The sequence below is a fragment of the Lissotriton helveticus genome, chromosome 2_1 (genome assembly GCF_964261635.1).
Source record: "Lissotriton helveticus chromosome 2_1, aLisHel1.1, whole genome shotgun sequence".
Taxonomy (NCBI): Eukaryota; Metazoa; Chordata; class Amphibia; order Caudata; family Salamandridae; genus Lissotriton; species Lissotriton helveticus.
The window spans coordinates 1,187,773,864-1,187,798,570 of NC_136059.1; the positions used below are offsets into that span (position 1 = coordinate 1,187,773,864).

Sequence of the window (24,707 nt, forward strand, 5' to 3'; positions counted from 1 at the left end):
CTCTGAAATGTGAGTATTGGCTCTCCTTTATATTTTATGTAATTTTGTACTGTTCATAAATTTTTCCGATTCAGTTTGTGCCATAAAGACAATTCCTACAGAAACTTCTGCCTCTACCCTGATACGAACTAAGAATAACTCAATGTTCACTTTCTGTATTGTATTGTTCTGATCTATTGTACTATATATCCTATTTCCTTTACTGACTGCGTGCTTGTAGCATTTTTTGGCCCGCTTGCTGCTTTCCTGTCTGCTTGATGCCGCTCTCTCCCCTACTCTCTGCCACCCTCCTGGCCCACCCACCTCCCCTTCCTCCTCCCAAGACTTACTTAATGATGGCCACGGCCCCATTGAGCAAGTTCCTGACCTAGCTCCCACTTGCTGCCTGTGCTGCAGGTCTCCTCTCTCCTGTTGTTGCCTTCTGCCTTATTCCCTGTATTGCTGTTTTCCTGTGCTTGTTCGGGTCACATACTCTATTGTATTGTTCTGGCCACTTATTGCATTGTAATTGCCTGCCTCCTTCATTGTTGTGTGCTCGTAGTGTTTTTTCCCATTTGAATCGCTGTTTTCCTTTGCTGTTTCTATTGCTGTATTCTTTGCTTGTTCTGGTCACTTACTGTATTGTTCTTTTAACTTATTGCATACTATTTTCCTGTCTCCATGCTCATAGTGTTCTTTTGCCCAACTGCCACGTTCCGGCTTAACTGCCTGCGTAATGCCGCTCTCTCCCCCACTTTCCACCTGCCAAACAGCCACCCAGCACCCCTACCACCTTCCAGGACCTACTTAATGGAGGCTGTAGCGCGGCCGTGCTGAGGACGCAAGCAGCAGGTGCACTGGCGGCTCACCAAAGTCAAGCTAGTCTGCTCCCATCCATGTCCATCCACACCAGGAACACGCCGAGCACAAGGAACCCTGGTTCTCCTGCCAGCTGCAGATACACCACCGCAAAACTCTGATCCCTGGACTCCATACTCTGTAACAACAACTGCTACTGCACCTCTCCAGGATCAACGGCAAGACCTTTCACCTGTCTGCACTACCACTTCTCCTGCCACACTGGAGCACCCACAACCACAATGACCACCACCGCGTCATCCATGGCTGCGTCCGAACAACTTGACTGCCTCCTCCTCAACACCCGATCACTCTGCAACCTTGCCACTGAAATCTGGGACACCATCAACACCTTCCCACTGACGTCAACTTCCTCACCGAGATCTGGCTCAAGCTCCTGACATCGCCTCAGTAACACCCATCAGTTACAAGATAGCACACCAGGACCGCAACAAAAAATACAGAGGCAGGTTCACCTTTATCTACAAAGAACACATCCCCTGCACCACCAAGGCAGAAGACATCGTACCTATCATGGAACATCTCAATATCAAACTCCAAACACATTGCAAATCCACCATCAAGGGTACCTGCACTTACAGACCTACAGAACCATGCTCCAGCTTCTGCAACGCCATTCCCGAATTCATCGCACCACTCAACATTGACTCCAAGGGCTACATCTTCCTCGGCAACTTCAATTTCCACTTCGACAACTTTAACAACACTAACACCGCCAACCTCCTTGAAAGCATGAACAACATTGACCTCACCCAACCAGCCTCCAGTCCCACTCACAATGTAGGACACACGCTGGACATCATCTTCATGTCCAGCAACAGAGTAAAGTACAGTCATGCCACCAAACTCACCTGGACAGACTATGTCATCATCCACTTTGTTATCACCAGACCCCTTCGGGATTGCCCCCGAGCCACCCAGTGCATCACACTGCAGCTGGAACAAAGTGTCAGAAAGCCAGTGGACTAAGTCCATCAACACTTCCCACCCTGACACTGCACCCAATCTGGAACAAGCTGTCAAGAACTTCATTGTCTGGATCATCGACAATGCCGACAGAATCACACTCATCAGGCCCAGTACATGCAAGAGATCCACCAAACAGGCCAGCTGGCACATCACAGAGCTGAAAACTGCAAAGCCAACTGCAAGCAATAAGAAAGGAAATTGGCATACCAGCAAGGCATCCACAGAGTAACCTTCAAAGCAGCCCTCAAGCATTACCACCAGCTTCTGAAGGAGATGAAAAAGAAAACCCTGGAGGACCGCATTGAAGCCAGTTCCAACCACAGCAGAGAACTCTTTAACATTATCAGACAGTTCTCCAACCCCTCAGTCACAGAAAACATCATCACCACTGCCCAGGAACTCTGGAACACCTTTGCAGATTTCTTCCACAACAAGATCTCCACCATCTGCAAGAACTTTGAAATTCAAAACACTCCCTCTGACCACTATGACCAGCTTGCTGTCACTGAAGCAAAACCCGACTACACACACACCACCTGGGACCAGCTAACCACACTGGACACCACAGCTATAATGAACTCCGTCCATTAAGGAGTCCCTACGGCCACCTGTCCTCACCACATCTTCAACCTCTGGAGCAAGTAGATCAGCAGCAAGCTCACCACCCTCTTCAATGCCTCTATCACCACGATCACCTACTCTAAATAACACACAGAAGGCTAACCCCTACTCAAGAAACCTTCTGCCAACCCCAGCAAACTCACAAACTACTGTTCCATCTCTCTGCTCCCCTTCCCCACCAAAGTACTCAAAAAAGCCTTCAATTGCCAACACACTGAACAGCTGGAGAGTAACCATCTTCTGGACACCTTCCAATCTGGATTCTGCACCAATCACAGCACTGAAACTGCCCTAATTGCTGCCACTGACGACATCAGAATCCTCCCCGACTGAGGAGAAAAGAATGCCCTGATCCTCCTTGACTTCTTGGAAGCATTTGGCACCGTGTCCCACCACACCCTCATTAAAAGACATCACATCTGAATCAAAGGAGATGCTCTTAAATGGATTACCTCCTTCCTCACCAGAAGAACTCAGGGAGTCCAGTTACCACTGTTCACATCTGAACTCAAGAACTCAAGAACATCTTATGCATCATTACTCAAGGCTCATCCTTCAGCCCACCTCTGTTCAACATCTACATGGGCCCACTGGCCAACATCGTCAGAGCCCATGGTTTAAATCTCAAATCCTACACAGATGACACCCAGCTCATCCCCTCGCTCTCCGAAGACCCCACCACCACAAAAGAAAATTCTACAGGTGTATGACGAGTTTCGCCAACTGGATGAGATACAACTGCCTAAAGCTCAACACCGCCAAAACGGAAGTGCTGGCGTTTAGCAACAACACCTCCCTGTTGAAAGACTCTTGGTGACCCCTGAAACTAGGACACTCACCCACTCCAACAGACCATGCACATAACTTTGCCAGCATCCTAGACAGCAGACTCACCATGAAATCAAGATCAATGTAGTTTCTTCTGCTTGTTCCCTCACTCTTCACATGCTCTGGAAGATCCTCAAAGGTCTCCCCATCAACACCAGGCATACCGACACTCAATCCCTAACCATCGGCCACCTGGACTATGGCACTTTACACCAGAATCACCACCAACCTACTGAAGAGACTACATGTAATACAGAACTCTGTGGCCAGACTCATCCTCGACCTCCCAAAATGGACCCACATCACCCCTCACCTCAAGAAACTCCACTGGTTCGCCATGCAGAGGAGAGGTCAATTCAAGATGCTGATTCACAGCTACAAGGCCCTGCACAACCAAGGACCAGCCCACATCAACCACCACCTGAACTTCCACCAACCGGCCAGACACCTGTTCTCTGCCTCCCTATCCCTCGCACCTCCCGCATCCATCAAATTAACAGTGGAGGACGCTCCTTCTCCTACCTTGCAGCTAAATCCTGGAAGGGCCTCCTCTTGCACCTTCAGAACACCACCTCTCTCCTGAAATTCCAAAAGGCATTCAACACCTGAGTGTTCTACTGGCCCAGCCCTGGTAACTAGAACCCCAGCTTCTGGATACCCTCACTGATGATTAGCCACGCTTTATATTTCCTGCTTGATTGATTGATAACTGTGTGCAAACTATAAAAGTTGACCCAGAATACTTCAGTGGTTTCCACAATGGCTGCTCTCCATGTGATTGCGAAGAGGATGCGATTAGTGCCTGCTCACTAGAGGACGAGGAGCCAGGGAAAGATTTTTAGAACCAGTCTCACCATTTTCTAACAGACAGAGGAGGAAATCTTTGAGGAATACAGGTAGTGCAGTGATATTAGATTTGACTGAATTGGTGAAACCATATTGTCAAAGCAGTACATTGCACAGCAGTTCCCTCCCTACTCATGTGCAGGAATTGTTCTTACTGCACTTTGTGGCCTCAGGCAGCTACCAGGGTGGGATTGCTGTTGCTGGTTGTGTGTTACAAAGTGTGCTGTCACGTTTTTTTTCTGAGGTTCCTAGATGCCATGCTCCTAAACATCAAAAGGTACATATACCTCCATAGGAATGCAGATGAAATCCAAAGAACAAAATTCAACTTCATACTGGGTGACCAAATCCCTCAATGCCTTAGGGTGTGTAGATGGAACGCATGTTCCACTTTCTATTTGCACCCCAGCCGTTACAGAATAACTGTTTTGGAACAGGTAAAATACACATTTCCTCAATATCAAAGTTGTTTGTTATGCACATAAGATAATGACAGATATAGTGGCGAAATACCCAGGGAGCACCCATGACTCACACATTTTCAGGCACAGTGGAATACACCAACATCTATAACGAGGGGAGTTTGAGGATGGCTATTTATTAGGTAATGTGATGCTGCATAATAACACATATGAATATGAGGCTTTTGCATGCTCTCACTTACGTTATTTGTCCCAGGTGACAGTGCGTATGCGTTAAGGTGTAGGATACTGGCCCCATACCTTGCCCCAGCAAACCAAAACAAAAGCTGTTACAACATTGCTCATTGACGCACCTGGGCGGTGATTGAACAAACATTTGGCAAGCTAAAATGCAGTTTTCGGTGCCTTTGCAAGAGTGGAGATGCACAACAGTAGGCTCCTGAGACAGCCTGCAAAATTGAAGCAACTTGTACCGTGTTGCACAACATAGCAACCAGAAGCATCCTACCCATCACTTTGGATGACATTGATTCTGAAGATGAGGATTATAAACCACCACTTTAGCAGGTTTGAGATCAGAGTACATCAGTGCAGGGGAGATGTGGACAGGATCACATTGCAACATATTACTTCTCAAGGTAAGTTCTATGTGACAGTACACTCATTGAAATAATGACACCAGTGTTAATGCAGCAAACTAAAGCAACCTTTAATGTTACGTTACTATGTCCATTGTTTAAGTTCTAAACTCTATGAGAACCAAGTGGTTAGTAAACTAAAAGCAGATGTTGGTTACATCAAAAAATGATACAACTATGCCAAAATAACTAAACAATATAATGTGCCCTTCACTGCCTTCTGTGGCTACGTCCAACATGGCCAGCCCCTACTTGTGCTCCAGCAAGAGTACGGCTACTGCTGCGTTGCAGGGCACGTGCATCACTGGCAGAGACCCTGATAACACTTGAGAGGACTTCACTATCCAGAGGGGCATCTCCAGCACCACCTGTTATCTGTGCTTTCTGTAGCACTTCAAATGCAGACGGGATCTGGCCTAGACCACCGGCAACATCATTACTAAAGTGTCCTGTTAGACCTGGTTTGTTCAGCGAGTTTATCCCTAGACTTTTTGCATTTTTGGCCTCATGTTTCTGACCTGTTTTTGTTGGTTTTATGTCTCTGGGCACTTTACCACTGCTGATCAGTGCTAAAGTGCATATGCTCTCCCTGTAAATTGCTATGAAGGATTGGTGATTCCATGATTGGCATATATGATTTACTAGTCAGTCCCTAGTAGAGTACACTTGGTGCGCCCAGGGCCTGTAAATCAAATGCTGCTAGTGGGCTGCAGCACTGATTGTGCCACCCACATAAGCAGATTGTAAATATAACTCTGGCCTGCCATTGCAGAGCATTGTGCAGTCTGGTACTGCCATGTAGACTTGGCAAGTGCACACACTTGCCACTCCCTAACCTTCCCTTTTCTTACATGTTAGTCATCCCTAAGGTAGGCCCAATGTACCCCTGTGGGCAGGGTGCATTGTTTGTGAAACGTAGGACATACCCTGATTTGTGTGGCATGCCCTGAAAGTGAAATTCTGCCAATTTTGTTTTTAACAATTGCAAGGCTTCCTACTCCCATAGGATAACATGGGGGGGGGGTTGTTTATAACTTCTTATAAACATAACTGCCCCTGGAACAAGGTAGAAAAATAAAGTTTGATATACATGAACTCAGAATGTTAAAATCTATCTTTTAGTGAGGGTGATCTTTACATTCCGTGTTTGAAAATACCACTTTTAGAAAGTAGGTCTTTTCTTGCCTAGCCATCCAGTGTGCCTCTGCTAGGGTTGTGTATTGCATGTCTGGCTTTGGATTACTGGGGCTGGGGAGGAGCAGTGGCTCCAGAGAGCCTGATGAGTCAGGGCTGGGCTGAATAGACCTGGGCTGCAATTAAAGTAAGAGGAGGCGATTTCCTTTCACCTTAATGGGCCTTGTCTGCCTTCCACAATGCTGTCTCCACCTCCTGCCAGGAAGCTGAACCAGTGAGGACAGAACTGGTTTTGGCTGGGTACAGACACTCTCTGCCTTCAGAGAACAAAGGATTTTTGTGTATAAGAAAGGGGCCCAGACACCAGACTTTTAGATCACTTCTGGGAAATCCAGAGGAACCTTTGCCAAGGAGAAGAGCCGGAGAAGCTGAGGAGGAATACCCTGTGCTTTTTGCTGTCTGGAGTTGGCCTGCAGTGGCTACTTGCTGCCAATGAGAGGAGAAAGGATTTTGCTGTTTTCTTGTTTTCCTTCTTGAGGAAGATCTCCAAGGGCTTGAAAGTGAGCTTGCCTCCTGTCCTGAAGTCTCAGAGACACAAAGACTTCACCACCAGCTCCCCTGAACTGCCCTGATGGGAGTTATGACTTGCAAAGAGGTACCTGCTGTTGTTTTGAACCTCCAGAGAACTATTTTCCGCTCGGAACTGGAAATCACTGCAACATGAGACGCGTAACGCATCTGTACATGTTTCTGACACATCATCGAAAAAAACGTTGCAGCGCCTGCTGCGTCTCGGGAAATCACTGCACAACACATCGGATGCAACGATCTCCGAAGTCCGAGTTCGCAGCACCGATCCCAACGCAGGCCCTGCCGTGCAGCTGCAAGAATCCATGCATCTTCCTGAATTGTCACAACGCATTGAGGCGCCAAGTATGTCACATCGTTGGGGGATGCAGTAAGAAACAGAAGCATCAACTCCTCCCCGGTAAGGAACGTAGTAAGAAATCGACGCATCAACTCCTCCCCGGTAAGGAACAGACGCATCAACTCCTCTGCACAGCAGTAAGGAACCAAAGCATCACCTGCCCCGGAGCAAGGAACCAATGCATCACCTTCCCTGAGTGTAAGGAAGCGATGTATCGCCTTCCCTGTGGCCTATTGTGTTTGTTTGTGTGACGCATCCAAAGTACTTTGTGTGAAAAGTGGTGCATCTGCAATTTGCTTTGAACTGAACTATTTCTACTATCCGAAAGTCATATTTTTTACTGTATTGTGCATTTTGTTCATTTGGTCTTTTTTTGGTTTAGATAAAGATTACTTCTTTTTCTAAACTCGTGTGGTGTCCATTTGTAGTGTTTTCACTGTATTGCTGAATGTGTTCACAAATGCTTTCCACACTGCCTCTGAGATAAGCCTGTCTGCTCGTGCCAAGCTGCCAAAGAGGTGAGTAGGGGTTATTTTAGAAGTGTATCCCCCTTACCCCTGACTAGAAGCAAGAGTCCCTATTTGGACAAAGGTACCTACCTCCGCCAACTAGAGACCCCCATTTCTAACATGTCCCATTTCCACCTGCAGGGTAACTGTTTTCCTGGATAGGGCGGAAGTGGCATTGGTCAAAAGTCCTATAGAAAGGGTTAGGCCGTTCATTCTAGATGCAGCACTTCTGTCTTGATGCCTTAGATAGGCATGGTCATCCACCAAGTGTTGGCATAATTTCTCCATGGCAGAGGTGAGGCTCTCCATTTTGGTGTTGATGGTTGTCAATTGTGCCCCAATGATGGCAAAGCCAAATGATATGCATTGCTGCATCTTCCTGTTCATGATTTTCCTCTGCTTATGGTGCAGACACTGAATTTGGATCATGGCGCCTCAAGGCCTCAAAACAACTGGGCAATGGCTTCAGGATCTACAGCCTGACGTGCCCCGCAGTGTCTACTGTGCACTTGCCCTGCAACATGCTGATGTCTTTGCCTCACACATGGGTGCTGGATGGAATTGGTTCGGCAGAGTGACTTTGTCGTCTTCCAATAATGCTACCTGTGATGACAATGAGGCAGTGCTCCATTGTGCTGGAGTTGTGCTTGGGTAAATGGGAATGGGTTCCGGCTGCCATGTTTGAATCCCCCACTCCCTCCACATTGGTGTCATCACTGTTCCTCGGAGAGATCTGCGGGAAATAATGAAATTCTGTTTAATCACTAATGTGATGAGATATTAATGCATATATTTTGAAAGCACTACCACAATAAATGTATACATTGACTCCTGTGCTGACTTTTTTATTACATGTAATGTCTGAGACGTGGCAATAGTAAAGAAGTCACACTTACTTTGTTATGTTCCAGGTGCTGAGATGTCAATGGTCCCGATTCTCACAACAGCTTCAGGCTCCAAGGTGGTTTCGACCATGGTCTCCAGTGCAGTGGGTGAGGGTACAGCTTAGGGGTCACCACCCTTTCTTTTGTACGCGACCTAAGGTCATACCGCCTCTTCAAGAACTCATCGATGCAGCTTTCGGTGACTCCTTCAGCATTCATTTTTTGTTGCATATCCTGCAAGATCTTTTTCTTTTGAAAGTCTGTGCTGGAAATGGCAGCTGTACTCCAACTCCATTCCACATCCACTCCGGCTGGTCTCCAGAGAGGTACTGTGAGGCACTTCCTGATTAAAGGGTGATTACCCATGACAAGTTTTTCCTTTCTCTGTGGTCGGGGTTACAATTTGCGACCTCATGCCCAATTTTGGAAATCACTATTAGCAATTTCCAAAATTACGATGCGGCTGGCGTGCGACTCGCAATTTATGGCCTTAAATTGTACGTACATACTGAATTGCAATTTCGTTATTACTATTTGCAGTGTTTCACAAATAGGAAATAGCAATTCTTTACATTTGTATATCTAGCCCTTAGTTATGTCTAATGGTATGGCAGGGTTGGACTAGTAATAACTCAAGACATAGACCAATGAACATTTAAATTTAAAATTTACTTCAACAAATACATCTAGGAACACCTACTTCTACTGCATATTAATGAATGTGGTGCGCATATTAAATGAAAAAAATTACATCACATTTATATAATGCAGAAATACCATGGATAGTTGAATTACGAATGAACTCTAAGAAATGCTTGCGGTAAGGGTCTTGAAAGTTGCACGGCTTCCTCAATAGGAACCCAATTAATACAATTTATTAATAGTGAGTCAATGGACTAGGCTCTATTTGGCTTAGTTTCAGAAACGGAAAAGCACACAGTATACATTCCTGTGGAGAAATTGTTCACTACAAATTAAAGTACACTTTTCTTAATGCAAACAGGGTTAGATGTCAATGCAAGATTGATTCAGCCTAGTCATGCTAACTTAGTTTAGCTGAATGAGGTATTATGTTTCTAATTAATAAAACACTTTAGCATAACCAATGAATACATATGAAAATTGACACCGTGTGTGGGTATAACAAATCTTTAAAAAACGATGAAAGGGGAGCATTTCTGTAAGAAGAGATATTGACAAGGAGAGACCATTGAGTAAACCAAGAATCTTTTTGGTTTTAGTGTTCAGTCTGAGAAAAAAACTCATGTTTTGATAAGAGTATCACGGCAGACTGCTGCAATGGAAATTAAATTGTTTTTGACACAATGTACACATTTAAAAACATAGGGCCCGATTCACAAAGGTAAAGTTAGACGACAGTCTAACTTTACGACTTTCGCTATTTCACAAAGGGTATTTACTACTTGTAAATGCCCTTTGTGAATACTGAAAGTCGGAAAGTTAGATTGCTTGAAATCGACGGTGACAGCTTAAACCACAAAAAACGAGAATTGCATCCTTGTTAAAGTTCGAAATTGAACTTAAGGAGGGAAAGTAAAACAAGTTGAGTGAAGGAAGCCAAATCAACTGCCTAAATAGGAAACATGTGGGATCATTCCAAGAAAGCCAAGACATTTTTTAGGAAAGTAAAGTTTTCTTCATTAAGAGGGTATTGAGGGTGGAGCTGTAAGGCACACCAACCGATACGTAGTAAAGAAGTGAAGAAGACGAAGATGAAGAGGGAATGCTAAAATTATGAGAGAGTGGCAGCTGGAGAATGCCATGAGGATGGAATGCCAACAAAGGCACTGACATACATTTCAAGGGATGACAAAATATAAAGAAGGAAGTGGTGGTCTATCATTCTGAAAGACATCCAATGGGTGAAGAGAACCAGAAGAGAGAGGAGACTGCACTTAACTGGTTACAAAAAAACATTCAGGAAATATTGATCACTTTTAGTTAAGTGAGGCAGGCGCCAGATTGCTTTAGGATGAGAATGAAACTTGGTTAAAGAGAGTTGAAAAATTGATCTTACTATTCCGTAGAGGGCTCAGGAAGAACATTGAGAACAAAAGCCTGCAAGGACTGGAAAATGCTTCCTGCTTCTTACTGCTATTATGTGAACTCATTTACGAACTAGCTGGGATTGAGCTGGGGAAAGACTCTACCCCAACAGCCCATTTAGCTCTAAATCTTAGAGCAAAATACCTCCTCCTGCTCATTTTGGAAGCGAGGGGACATTTTGCATAAGAAAATACTGCTAAAAGACGGGGATAAGTTGGGTGAAAATCTTGCTGAATTCTTGGTTAATTGCACATGATTACGCTTCATCCCTAATCAATATCTAACCTATCCCAGAGTGATTTCCCTCCTGTAGTCAACAAAAAAACTATGGGCCTCATTTATGAGAAATGACGCATCACTGCGTGAAAGCAGCGATGCGTCACTTCTCAGTGCGCACTCCTTGCGACATTCCTGATGCGTCATATTTAATGTATGACGCATCATGTCGCAAGGAGTTACAGATACGTCAGTATTTCTGACGTATCTCTAAGCGCAAAAGTGACGCATTGCTGGAGTGTGTCACAAAAGTGACACAACTCCAGTAATGCGTCCTTTCACATGGTGCAAGCCCCATGTGAAAGGTCCTGCGTTAGTCTTACGCCTGCTGTGAGGCAGGCGCAAGATTTTGACGCAACGGCGTCCTAAAAGTGACGCAGTGAAATCTCATAGATTTCACTGCGTCACTCCTACGACCCTCCTTGCGTCAATACGCCCCCCTGCATACATTATACCTGGCGCAGGTATAATGTGGCGCAGGGGTTTACAAAGTGACGCATCTACCTAGATGCGTCACTTTGTAAATATGGAGCAACAAGGCGCATTTTTTACGCCACTGGTGCATCACATAAAGTGACGCACCGGCGGCGTAAAAGTGACGCAAGGCCTCATAAATGAGGCCCTGTAGTATTTTTTACCACCCCCTTTTATGAGTCACGCCTGGCTTATGAGCTTGAGTCTAGTTCAGACAGGCAGTTAAATAAAGCTTTGCTCCTGTCCACCTCCCGTTTTAGAGGATTGTATTACTTTTGAAAATGTACTGCCTCCCATCATGGATAATCTGTTATTTCATCATTTGTGCGTTTGTTTGATGAACGTTTGTTTCTGTATTTTTTGTGCATTCATTTACAGTTCAGATCAACGAAATTGTTAAGGCCGGGGTCCTCTTCTTCCAGCAATGAATAGGTAGAGGTCCCTAGACTCCATTAGTGATTCAGTGGGGGTACCCGAGTTTCAGTAATGATTAAGTGGGGTCCACAGAAATCGAAAGTTTAGGAACCACCGCCCTAAATCGCATGCACAATTTAGAAAAAACGATAACTAAAAGAATGCATTTTGAGATACCTGAGGTAGATGAGTATGAACAAAACCGAGAAGGAAGAATCTGGGCAGAAAGTGGTAAAAAAAAAGTTTTAAGGGTTTCTTTTGGGGCCAGGGGGTGTAGTACAGGGGTCTATCCACCAAACTAGAGGTATACAGCTTGAATACGTACTCACTTTACGGTAAAATTCCACTTTGAGCTTGATTAAAAAAATGAATTTTAAAGTTTGGAAGTATTTAATTGACACATTCTCTTGAACAATCAAATAGATATTTTTTAAAGGCATCTTTTACAATTTCACTTTTAATGTGTTTCCCAGTCCCACTTTGGGATCATGAGTGAGCTCCTACACACAGGCCCTCATTAGAGGTCGGTCGGCTAGAGTGGTTTGTGTAGGGGGAATACTGCCCCCGTCGATTCTGAGTGGACCAGAGTTCATGGACCCCAAATTATCAAGTGTCCGAATGCTGTTCCTGATTTGAAATAGTGCGGAAATGCACCCAGTAAAACAACCAAGGGTCCAGATCAGAGGCAGAGTGCAGAGGCACTGCCTGTCTCTAACGGACCCTTACCCACTGCTGGGAGCGGTATACAGCCTTTACAACAAAACTTTTACAACAAACTACCATTACAACGCAACTTTTACAACGCAAACCATTACAACGCATAGCGCTGGGGGGCGCTCTAGGATAGGGAATAGGTTTAATGTACTATCCAACACCTTCCCTACTATCCACGGGGACTGGAGTTGGAATAGTAAATTAAACTATTCACTATCCAGTGCCCAAAAGCATTATGCGTTGTAATGGTATGCGTTGTAAAACTTGCGATGTAAAGGTAGGCGTTGTAAAAGTATGCGTTGTAGCGTCATACATCCGCTGGGAGCAGGTGGTAAATGTGAGCAGAAGAGTTCCGCGGAATTTTGGAAAATCTGTGGAGAAAAGACCTTGTAATTCCCAGTTACAGAGGTCATTCCCCATAGAGGCCTAACACTCAGAATTCCTGGAGTTAGGGGTGTCTCGACCTGCCCGAATATTGCCTCTTTTTCAACTGTGAGCAACTTGTACTTCTGGAACATCTGGAAAAAACACAAATCCCCTTGTAAAATCAAACAGAAATAATGTGTCCTCGATCAACCCAGTCATTCAGAACATTATCTTACGGAAGAACCGATGGTTACCTGAAATAGGTGGATACAGAAACTGGTTTGTAGATGCACCTATGGGAAAATATCATATTGACTCAGATTTATATGATAGGAGGCCATGGATGGAATAGGAAAGGAATGGGGGCAGCACTGTATTCAAAGGAACAAGGTTAATTATATATCTATGTACAGATACAAGAATACACAAGTAATTATTCATTAATAATTCAAGATTCAACAAAGAAGCTGAGCTCATGTGCTCCCTGTTATCTACAAGCAACAAATGCATCACGTGGATAATTCTGCTGTGTAGATTGGTTTCTAAATAGATCAGATGAAGACCAGCTGGACTAGTTCCATAGCGGTCGCTCCCCCACGATCTCCTGGCTGATCTCCTGGCTGAATGCCCCCCCCTCCTGCCGAGTCTACTCGCATTGGCGACTGCCTGGCCCAGCCTCTGCTCCTGACCCCCATTGCCTGCCTCGGTGAGCGCGATCCGACGTTGCCTGCATTTCCAGAGCGCCTAGAGGCGAGCATAGCGCCTGGTATCGTCTGTTTTAATTTTCTTGTACTGCAAATAGCGCTGCATTGCCTGTTTACTTATTGTGATCATTGTGGTCCCAGTTTCGTTTTTTAGTCCGTCCATTTTGTTGCTTGTTGCTTGGTCACTCTTGGACCGTGTCTCCTCCCCGCTCCCCGCCTCCCAGCTGCCCCTCCCACCCACTGGCAAAGTAGCCCGATCCTCCCTACGCTCCTCTATGACCAGCTGGACTAGTTCCATAGCGGTCGCTCCCCCACGATCTCCTGGCTGATCTCCTGGCTGACTGCCCCCCCCTCCTGCCGAGTCTACTCGCATTGGCGACTGCCTGGCCCAGCCTCTGCTCCTGACCCCCATTGCCTGCCTTGGTGAGCGCGATCCAACGTTGCCTGCATTTCCAGAGCGCCTAGAGGCGAGCATAGCGCCTGGTATCGCCTGTTTTAATTTTCTTGTACTGCAAATAGCGCTGCATTGCCTGTTTACTTATTGTGATCATTGTGGTCCCAGTTTCGTTTTTTAGCCCGTCCATTTTGTTGCTTGTTGCTTGGTCACTCGTGGACCGTGTCTCCTCCCCGCTCCCCGCCTCCCAGCTGCCCCTCCCATGCTCCGCCCCCTCCACTATCCACTTAAGACAGATGTCCCAACGCGCAGCGTCCACGCCGAAGGTGCGCCAAAGGTAAGCCCGTCTATGCCCGTCCGCGCCTGGCCCGCGCCCAGCGCCCGTCCCCCTGGTCCCCACCGCACCCAAACCACTAGACTCACATATGATGCAGCAACTCTCCACGCCCTCAACCCCAGACGCATTCCTCAATGTTGCGTAGCTACCCCAGGACGCACCCACGGCCCATTCACCTGCCTCCCCTGCAAGTTCAACTGCTTCAGGACCCTCACCAAATCATCCTCCTCCCAAAATAGCTCCGACTCTAACCACCTGAAGTGCATCCTGCTGAACACACGCTCGGTCCACAGACACGCAACAGAACTCTGGGACCTACTCGACACTGCGTCACCGGACATCGCCTTCCTTACAGAAACATGGATGAACACATCATCAGCACCCGACATCGCCATAGCCATACCGGAAGCTTACAAGATTATCCGGAAAGACCGCACCAATCAAACAGGAGGAGGCATCGCCATCATCCACAGGAACACCATCAAAATCACGACCAGCTCCGACGATAACCTTGCAACCGCCGAACATCTCCACTTTCGGATCCACACCGACCCTAGGACCACACTTAGAGGCACCCTCATATACAGGCCTGCAGGTACCCGCACTCAATTCAGCGATGACATCACGGACTTCGTCAGCCCACATGCCCTCGCCTCCGAGAACTACATTCTTCTAGGAGACCTCAACTACCACCTTGACAACAAACACGACAGCAACACCACCACCCTTCAGGACAACCTGGCCAATCTCAGACTCAAACAACTTGTTGACACCCCCACCCATATAGCCGGACACACGCTCGACCCTATCTTCACCTCCAGCAAGCACATCTCCTTCGACCGCACCACAGCTCTCCATTGGACGGACCACAGCTGTGTCCACTTCAGCTACAAAACCACCTTGACCCACATCCGACCTCAACCTATTCCTCGGAGAAACTGGAAAAAAATCACCTCCGGCCAACTCCTCACATCACTCAACCAAAACCCTCCCACCCTCTCATTGGACCCAAACCAAGCGGCCACCAATCTCAAACAATGGATCACCCACAGTGCTGAGGAATTAGCACCCCTGAAAAAGCACCAGATCAATTCAACCAGCAAAAAGGCTCCCTGGTTCAATGATGACCTTAAAAAATCCAAGAAGCTATGCCGCACACTGGAGAAAACATGGAGAAAAAACCCAACCACCGACAACATGACCACCCTCAAAGCAGCCACCCGCAAACACCACCAACTGATTCGATCCGCAAAGAAATCAGCACTCAAGGACCGTCTCGGCAACAACACTCACAACAGCAAGGAACTTTTCAACATCGTCAAAGAATTCACCAACCCCACCGCAGCATCCAACGACATCACTCCCTCCCAAGACCTCTGCGATGCGCGATCCTCCTTCTTCTACAACAAAATTGCCGACATCCACAACAGCTTCGAGAATAATTCCAGCGATCAACCCTCCCCACCCCTCTCAGATCCTACCCCGCCCACTAACAACCTTAGCGCCTGGAACCCAATCACCACAGAAGACACCATCCACCTTATGAACTCAATCCACTCGGGCTCACCAACCGACCTCTGCCCCACCACATCTTCAACAAAGCTGACTCCATCATCGCACCTCATCTCCGTGATGTCATCAACTGCTCCTTCAACTCTGCCACCTTTCCAGAAAGCTGGAAACACGCCGAACTCAGCGCCCTCCTGAAGAAACCCACAGCAGACCCCTCTGAACTTAAAAACTACCGACCCATATCCCTCCTCCCATTCCCGGCCAAAGTCATTGAGAAAGCCGTCAACAGCCAGCTCGCCGCCTTCCTTGAATCAAACAACTCCCTCGATCCATCTCAATCCGGGTTTCGAGCCAAACACAGCACCGAAACCGCCCTCATTGCAGCGACTGACGACATCCGAACACTACTGGACAACGGAGAAACAGTGGCCCTCATTCTACTCGACCTCTCCGCAGCTTTCGACACAGTATGCCACAGCACCCTTATACAACGCCTCAGCAATATCGGCATACAAGGAAAAGCATTGGACTGGATCATCTCATTCCTCACTGGGAGAACTCAAAGAGTCCGACTTCCCCCATTCAACTCAGAGGCCACTGAAGTCCGTACCACAAGGATCTTCACTCAGTCCCACCCTCTTCAATGTCTACATGAGTCCACTCGCCTCCATCGCACGTCAACACAACCTTAACATCATCTCTTACGCCGACGACACCCAGTTAATCCTTTCCCTCACCAAAGACCCTAACACCGCCAAAACCAATCTTCACGAAGGCATGAAAGAAGTAGCAGAATGGATGAAACATAGCCGCCTAAAACTCAACTCAGACAAAACGGAGGTGCTCATCCTAGGACCTTCCCCCTCTGCCTGGGACGACTCTTGGTGGCCTTCCGCTCTGGGCACAGCACCCACACCCAAAGACCATGCACGCAACCTTGGCTTCATCCTAGACTCCTCTCTCTCGATGTCCAGACAAGTCAACGCAGTCTCATCCTCCTGCTTCAACGTACTTCGCATTCTCAAAAAGATCTTCCGATGGATCCCCCATGAGACAAGAAAGACTGTCACCCACGCACTGGTCACGAGTCGACTGGATTATGGTAATACACTATACGCCGGAATCACAGCAAAATTACTGAAAAAACTTCGACGCATCCAAAACGCATCAGCGAGACTCATATTAGACATCCCTCGCCAAGACCACATCACCGGACACCTAAAAGACCTCCACTGGCTTCCCGTCAACAAAAGAATCACATTCCGCCTTCTCACCCACGCACACAAGGCCCTCTACAAGCTAGGACCCGAATGCCTCAACACTCGACTGTCCTTCTACAAACCCACCCGCCATCTAAGATCGTCCAATCAAGCCCTCGCCGCAGTCCCGCGCATCCGAAAATCCACCATGGGCGGCAGATCGTTCTCCTTCCTTGCTGCCAAGACCTGGAACTCACTCCCCACTCACCTCCGCCTTACTCAAAACCACATCTCCTTCAGAAAAGAACTTAAAACCTGGCTTTTCGACATATAGTGAACCCTCCCCCAAACGCCTTGAGACCCTCCGGGTGAGTAGTGCGTAATACAAGTAATCGAACTTGAACTTGAACTAGAAATATATGATCCAGACAGTTCTACAATACGTTCTGTGTGGATTTGATTTGTGTAATATAGTCATATTTAGGTCTCCCATTGGCTCTAGTGTTTGGAACTAGGATTCTGATCGGTTAGAGTTAGGACTAGAGTTCCCATTGGCCAACGATCACCTGGTCTAGGGCTATTTAACCTTACAGCTCAGCTAAGGGCAGAGAGGACAAGGGCAGTTGTCTGTTTGGGCCTGTTCAAGACAGGTCAGGCCTAGGGCCAGAAACAACGCCTTTTCCACCATTTACCAGCTACAACTTTAAACCATCCACATCCAAAAACAGATTAACACACTCTCAGCAAATGCACACTACTCACTCACAGTAAACAAACCCTTTCCACACTTCAATGTCTCAACAACCACTACAAATCCCCACAAGCCACATCTATACACCTCTCTATCCCACCTGCCATGCAATGGCATCTTCACTCTTACACAAACCACCACTCTGTCTTATACCACTATCAAATCCACACATCACCAAAATAAAATAAACCCAGTTTATACTTGACTTTAACCCCTTCGATGCTCATGACGAGCTCAGCTCGTCATGCAGTACACTGCTCGTGTGCTCATGACGAGCTGAGCTCGTCATGAACAATGAGAATAAATCAGAAGCAGCACAGAGGGGGAATTGCTGCAGCACTGATGGTGTTAATACTTACAAACACACATTTCCTACTCATACCAAACACCAGCTGTACCCTTTACTTATTCCTAACAGACCCTTTTTTATCACCACCAACCCTATACTTAACACTCTGTCATATCAGGGTGGCCAAGCCGGCAACCATAATGGCCACATGGCCTTTAAGCTCCGGCAGATTTAGCCTAAATCACGGCTGGAATGGGCTCCAATTCATATCCGCTCAGATCCTGAATGTAATCCAGCTTCCCCACGACCAATGCTGTCTGGACAAAGGTGATTGAGGAAGACTTCAGGTCACTGTGATGGCACGAGCAGCGGAGTAACTGGTGGCCCGGCCTAAACCTCAGAGGCCCTGCAGAGACACAGGCCGCAGGTGAGACTGAGGTATCAAGGCCCCTGGACCTCACCCTCACTGGGTCCCCCGGCTCTACCCTATCAACCACAAAGGATGCCGCACTTGTCTTCGCATTGTTCAGTCCTGGACACGCTCGTGTTTGGGGCTCAGTGGCCTGCCAACATCCTCCAGGCCTGCCGCGGCGGTTCGGGTGATGTACTGAGAGGATGGGGCTGAGCTGCCCATCTCCCTGCAGCTACAGTTGAGGAACTGGTGCTCCCACAACCACACTCCTGATTGGGGGAGTGGATTCCCACTCCATCCAACACATTCTACCAGCTCTGTCTTAGTGTCCGCAGAGGGCACTGCACCGATCAGCAGGCAGCAATGGACAGGGGCCCTGCCCAACTGGGGCCCTATGGTCGGGCTACACTTGCCGTGTGTACCTGTGGCAATCTGGATGGTGACTTAAGTGGCCTGGTGTGGGCATTGCCTCCCCCTTGCTGAGTTTGAGGACTGATCTTTGTTCACTTCTCTTGACTGGGGATAGGGCCTGCCACAGCCACCTGCACATTTGGTCACCTGCATACCGCATTCTCACCCTGATCTACTCCTGCCAGGGTCTGTGTTGGCTGAGAGGGGCCCCTTATACTTGCCTTATGCCTCCTGGGGTAAGACTTCCTGGCCTATTCTACTGCATGCTACCGCCTCCCAGCCTTCTGACAATCACCACACCATTACTGACTCTCCCCCCAGCCTAAGGCACCTCCACATAGCATCTGCATGCAACTAGGCCACGGTGCGTGCCAAGTGGGCGCTACAGATATTGTGCCACTCCTGCTGTCCCATATCCTGGCTGGTTCCTATAGCCCTCTGCCCCTCCCACAACACCTGGGAATCACCCAGCATCAGTACTATGGCTGCCTCACCAGCTCTGTTGTTGTGCTGCCAAAGGGGAACCCCAAACCACCTACCCTTTTGGACCACTACAAAAGACTCCTATTGAATCCGGAGCCCCTGCAGAGCTTGCCTCGGGTACAGTTGAGCTAGCTGCAATAACTATCTAATAGACACTAGGCACACACCACTCCCTTTCATCCATCTTTAGACATGGTATGGAGAATTCCAAACAGCAGTAGCTACCTTTTGAAAAACCCAAGCAGATGGACACAGCGGGCCTGCACCTATGATGGAACTGGGAACTGCAGGGGGATCGGATACTGAGCAGGGCTCAGAGTGTGCTTTTGAGCCGTTGTTAACAGATTTTATTCCTCTCTGGGCGCCTCAATAGTATGTGCGAGTGATCGGACTGACATTTCGCTAGATTGAACCTCACAGAGGAACGCATTTGGAGCCTTGAAGATGGGGCCACAATGACCACAAAGCAACTGGAAAGGCTGGAAAGACTACAAAAATGGGTGGCCATCAAGAATGAAGACCTGGAGATGCGAGGCAGTCGCAACAACCTACACATTCCGGGGGTATCAGAATCCACCGACAGCAGGAGCTTAGACCTGGTTGTTGAACGCTTGCTGTCTGACTTGCTGGGCAGACCAAACTTCACTTCCACCTTCGTGGTGTGATGGGTCCACCACTCTCTGGGTCCACTCCCCTCTCTCGGCAACCACCCCCCAGAGACCAATAATTGTCAGACAGCTTAATCTCTGAGAAGACAATGTTGCCCTGAGGTTACCCCGGGAAAACAGCCCCCTGCAGTGGCAGTGCTCCACAATCTCTTAATTTCCGGCTTTCACAATGGCGGTCCAAGAGGCCCGCTGAAAGTTTACAGACTCCAAGCCAGCATTCCAGAAACTGGAATTACGCTACAGCATGCTCTACCCAGCCTGCCTCTGGATGAATATGGATGGGAAGGCACACTTTCTGGACACCCCATCGGAGGCCCATTATTCTGCAAGCAACTCGCCCGGGACCACATGCCCTCACGGCGGTCCACTCTGGAACGATAGCCCCCCGGTTCTTCATTCCAGTGCTTATGCCATCCTATTCTCTACAGAAGGACACAGCAGATCCCAAGGAATGGTCCAGCCATGCCTCTCCATGATGGCACTGTGCGCACTGTGCGCTTTGTCACCTGCCCCTCTGCTGCAATACACAGCAATCCCCGGGACTAACCTTGCACCTGCTGGACTATGACCCATTCCTCTCACCATCTCCTAAGATCCGTTCACTGACTAGGCTTACCTGCCGCATCGTTGCCATGACCTATTGGTACACACTATCATGGTGACTTTACATGTTTGTTTGGTTTACGGGAATGTTTGCAATGGGATTCACTGGGCTAGGTTCTGTTAGGTGTGGGTGGTTGGAAGGGGAAAAGAACCATGAGACTTTTTGAGTTATTATTTATTGTTTCTTCAAATGTTTCAATTTTAATTCCCTACGTGCACACACGTTACTGCACAGAGCTTCCTACACTCCTTAATGGCGGTCATGAGACGTTGCCCTCAGGTTACCCTGAGAAAACAGCCCCCTGCAGTGGCAGTGCTCCACAATCTCTTAATTTCCGGCTTTTACAATGGCGGTCCAAGAGGCCCGCTGAAAGTCTACAGACTCCAAGTCAGCATTCCGGAAACTTTGATTACGCTACAGCATGCTCTACCCAGCCTGCCTCTGGATGAATATGGATGGGAAGGCACACTTTCTGGACACCCCATCGGAGGCCCATTATTCTGCAAGCAACTCGCCCGGGACCACATGCCCTCACGGCGGTCCACTCTGCAACGATAGCCCCCCGGTTCTTCATTCCAGTGCTTGTGCCATCCTATTCTCTACAGAAGGTCCCAGCAGATCCCAAGGAATGGTCCAGCCATGCCTTTCCATGATGGCACTGTGTGCTTTGTCACCTGCCCCTCTGCTGCAATACACAGCAATCCCCAGGACTAACCTTGCACCTGCTGGACTATAACCCATTCCTCTCACCATCTCATAAGATCCGTTCACTGACTAGGCTTACCTGCCGCATTGTTGCCATTACCCATTGGTACACACTATCATGGTGACTTTACATGTTTGTTTGGTTCACGGGAATGTTTGCAATGGGATTCAATGGGCTAGGTTCTGTCTGGTGTGGGTGGCTGGAAGGGGGAGGGAATCATGAGACTTTTGAGTTATTATTTATTGTTTCTTCAAATGTTTCAATTGAAATTCCCTACGTGCACACACGTTACTGCACAGAGCTTCCTACACTCCTTAATGGCGCTCATAAGACGCAGACGGTGCATTTTACATTCCTGTCTTCGAACAGCAGAGGCATAAACAACCCATGAAAGGGCAAGCAGGTTTTGCAGTAATAATCTCAGCAAGCATGCAAATTGCCTTTTTTCAGGAGACACATCTCCCACCCAGGAAGTCACACACATTTGCATCAACAAGGGGCCCACACCGCTACTACTCATGATACAGCACATATTCATGTGGTGTCTGTACTCTCATCCACAAGAATCTCCCATTCCACCCCTCTACCTCCATAATGGATGAGGAAGGCAGATAAGCACTGGTGACAGAGACACTAGCGGTACATCTTGTGTTGCTCCCTAACTTTTATGCCCCCAATGTCGACTCCTCCGAATTCTTTCAGACACTGCACGCTTGGAAAGGGAGCATGGACTTTGACCACATAATTATGGGTGGTGACTTTAATCTGCAGTTGGATGCCTCCCTTGACTCTACGGCGGTCGGGCCAGCTGGTAAGCCACTGTCACTCTGTGTTGTTCACAGCCTCTGTGACACTTTTGTGCTCTGGGAACACCTGGCAACTGCAACATGCCTAAACCCCAGCATACACACACTGCTCAGCGCCCCAAAATGAATGGGCTCTCATTGACCACTGGTTCATCTCTGTGACTCTAGGTCCCTGACTGGGCACAGTCACAGACTTGGTCAACACATTCCCAGACCATTCCCTGTCTGTCTTACACTGCATGTCCCTTTTGGCGGTGGACTGGAGAGACAATGGTGCTTTCCTGCTATGGTACTCAAAGATACACTCTTCCACTCTGAATTGCACATGGCAGTGGTGGAAACTTCCAGTTTATTGGGTTTTGGTGGGCTCAGAGGCCACCTTATGGGAGGCCTTTAAGGAATACATCCGGACAAATTCATTTCTAAGCACTTAGGAGTGCTGCACAACACGTGTAGAGACTTGGCTTGCTTAGTGGGGGAACTAGCCGAATATCAGTATTTGGCTGAATGCGAGGTGCTCTTTCTTGGGAAATATGCCAGGGCTGATGATATGGAGAGTGGGAACATCCGGGACGCATATTGGCCAGACATCTACTACCCTCAGGGGCTCTTCTTACAGCCCTGAGCTACATCTGGCTGGGGTGTTGATGGTGACATCTAACAAGGGAGTTCTGATGGCCTTGCTTTGCTATTATACACATCTCTACACCTCTCAGATCTCCATTGATACCGCAGAACAAATGGCGTACCTTGAGGAGACAGCCATGGTGTGACTCACTGCTGCCAAATAGTTTCTCATTGAGCCCATTTCTAGTGGCGAAATCGTGCAAGCCATAGACATGTAGGATAGTCTCAAAGATCCTAGTCTTGATGGCTTTACTTGGGAATTCTATAAACATTGAAAGCACATTCTTGCGCCACACCTGTTGGCCATGTATTTGGAGTCCCTTGAGACTGGTCCCCTGATTCTGCGGAAAGCAGTATTAACCCTGCTCCTCAAGCCTAATAAGGATCCACACCAATGTGGTAAGGCTCAACACCTCTCACAGACACCTTTCATTTCTAAAGTTTATTAACAAGATTTTGCCAAAGCCTTTTCCAATCACCTTTTTTTCTTGATGGAGCAAATTATCACCCTGTACAAACTGGATTTGTCCCCCATCAGTCCACCTCCCTGAACCTGCGCACCATCTTTTCTGTCCTAAACAGAATCGCCTCCAACATCCCGGCCACTGTTGCCCTATTAGACACCGAAAAGGCTTTTGATTCCCTGGCATGGGCCTTTCTCCATGCCACCCTCTGCAAGTTAGGCTCCCCCCATGACTTCACTTCCTTGATTAGACTCTTATATACTGACCCATGGCACGCATCAGGGCCAATAGCTCGCTGACCTACCCCTTTGCTATGCATACTTGGGCAGTGACAGGGGTGTCCCCTATCCCCTTCGCTCTTAAATATTAGCCATGGCACCCCTAGTCTGGCACTTCCAGGAGAATCACATGCACTGAGGCTTGCTGTTCAGACCCAGACACTTGCTTATTTCCCTATAATATTGTATATCACCCTGAAGACAACTTGGTTCCACTTCTGCAGGAGGTGGTCCGCTTCGGCTGCCACTCTGGCCTCCCAATCATTTGGTCTAAGTCCAAGTTGTTTCCACTCAAAGATATTACTAGGCCCTTCAATGTGAATTTCTACTCTCTGTTTCGATGGCCTGGTAAAATATTTATGTATTTTCATTTACTGAGAAAGGTGAACAGGTGATTCTGTTAAATTACAGCACCACTACTGATAGGCTGTCTAAACAGGTAGAATGGTGGACTCGCCTTCCACTGTCGATGGCTGGACGAATCGCAATTATAAAAATGAAATGGTAGTTTTTCCCCACTTCCTCTACCTCTTTTCAAATACACCCATTTCACTCACCAACTAATTCTGCACTACATTACGTGGCATTTTGCTAAAACTTATCAGAGCTGGCAGGTACCATCGAGTCAGCAGAGGCACCTTGGTGCTCTCTTATGAACTGGGCAGATTCAGCATGCCACACTCCATCTGTATTACTTAGACGCACAATGTCACTATGCCCATCACTGGTTTCACGCGGATGCACCCTTCCCTACACCAAGCCTGAAATTGATCAGGCTGCTCCAACGTCTCTAAGTTTCCTTCTCCCAGCGAAAAGTCCCCATTGACCCCACAGATACACAATCCTTATTCACCACCAGCTGGGCTTGGAGAAAACTCCTGCAGCTTCTGGGGGCTCATTACATTACTCACCCTCACTGGCATTGTCGGATAACCTGTGGCTCCTCATTACCTGGGAAACCCTGGTCGAGTGCATGAATGCGTGACGTGCCTTCCACACATTCAAGAACCTCTTCCCTGACGGGCATGCCCTTACTCACGCCACTGACGCGCGCTTCGCTACTGTTTCCAGCATGGATCACTTCGTGATGCACCATAATCATAGAGGATTATGG

At 47.7% G+C, this 24,707-nt stretch overlaps 1 protein-coding gene across 1 annotated transcript in view; it reads right to left on the minus strand.

The window, feature by feature from the left end:
• The window catches only part of LOC144818542 (alcohol dehydrogenase E chain-like), a 637,149-nt gene that overhangs the window by 103,283 nt on the left and 509,159 nt on the right, over positions 1–24,707 (minus strand). The gene's annotated exons all lie outside the window — the stretch shown is intronic.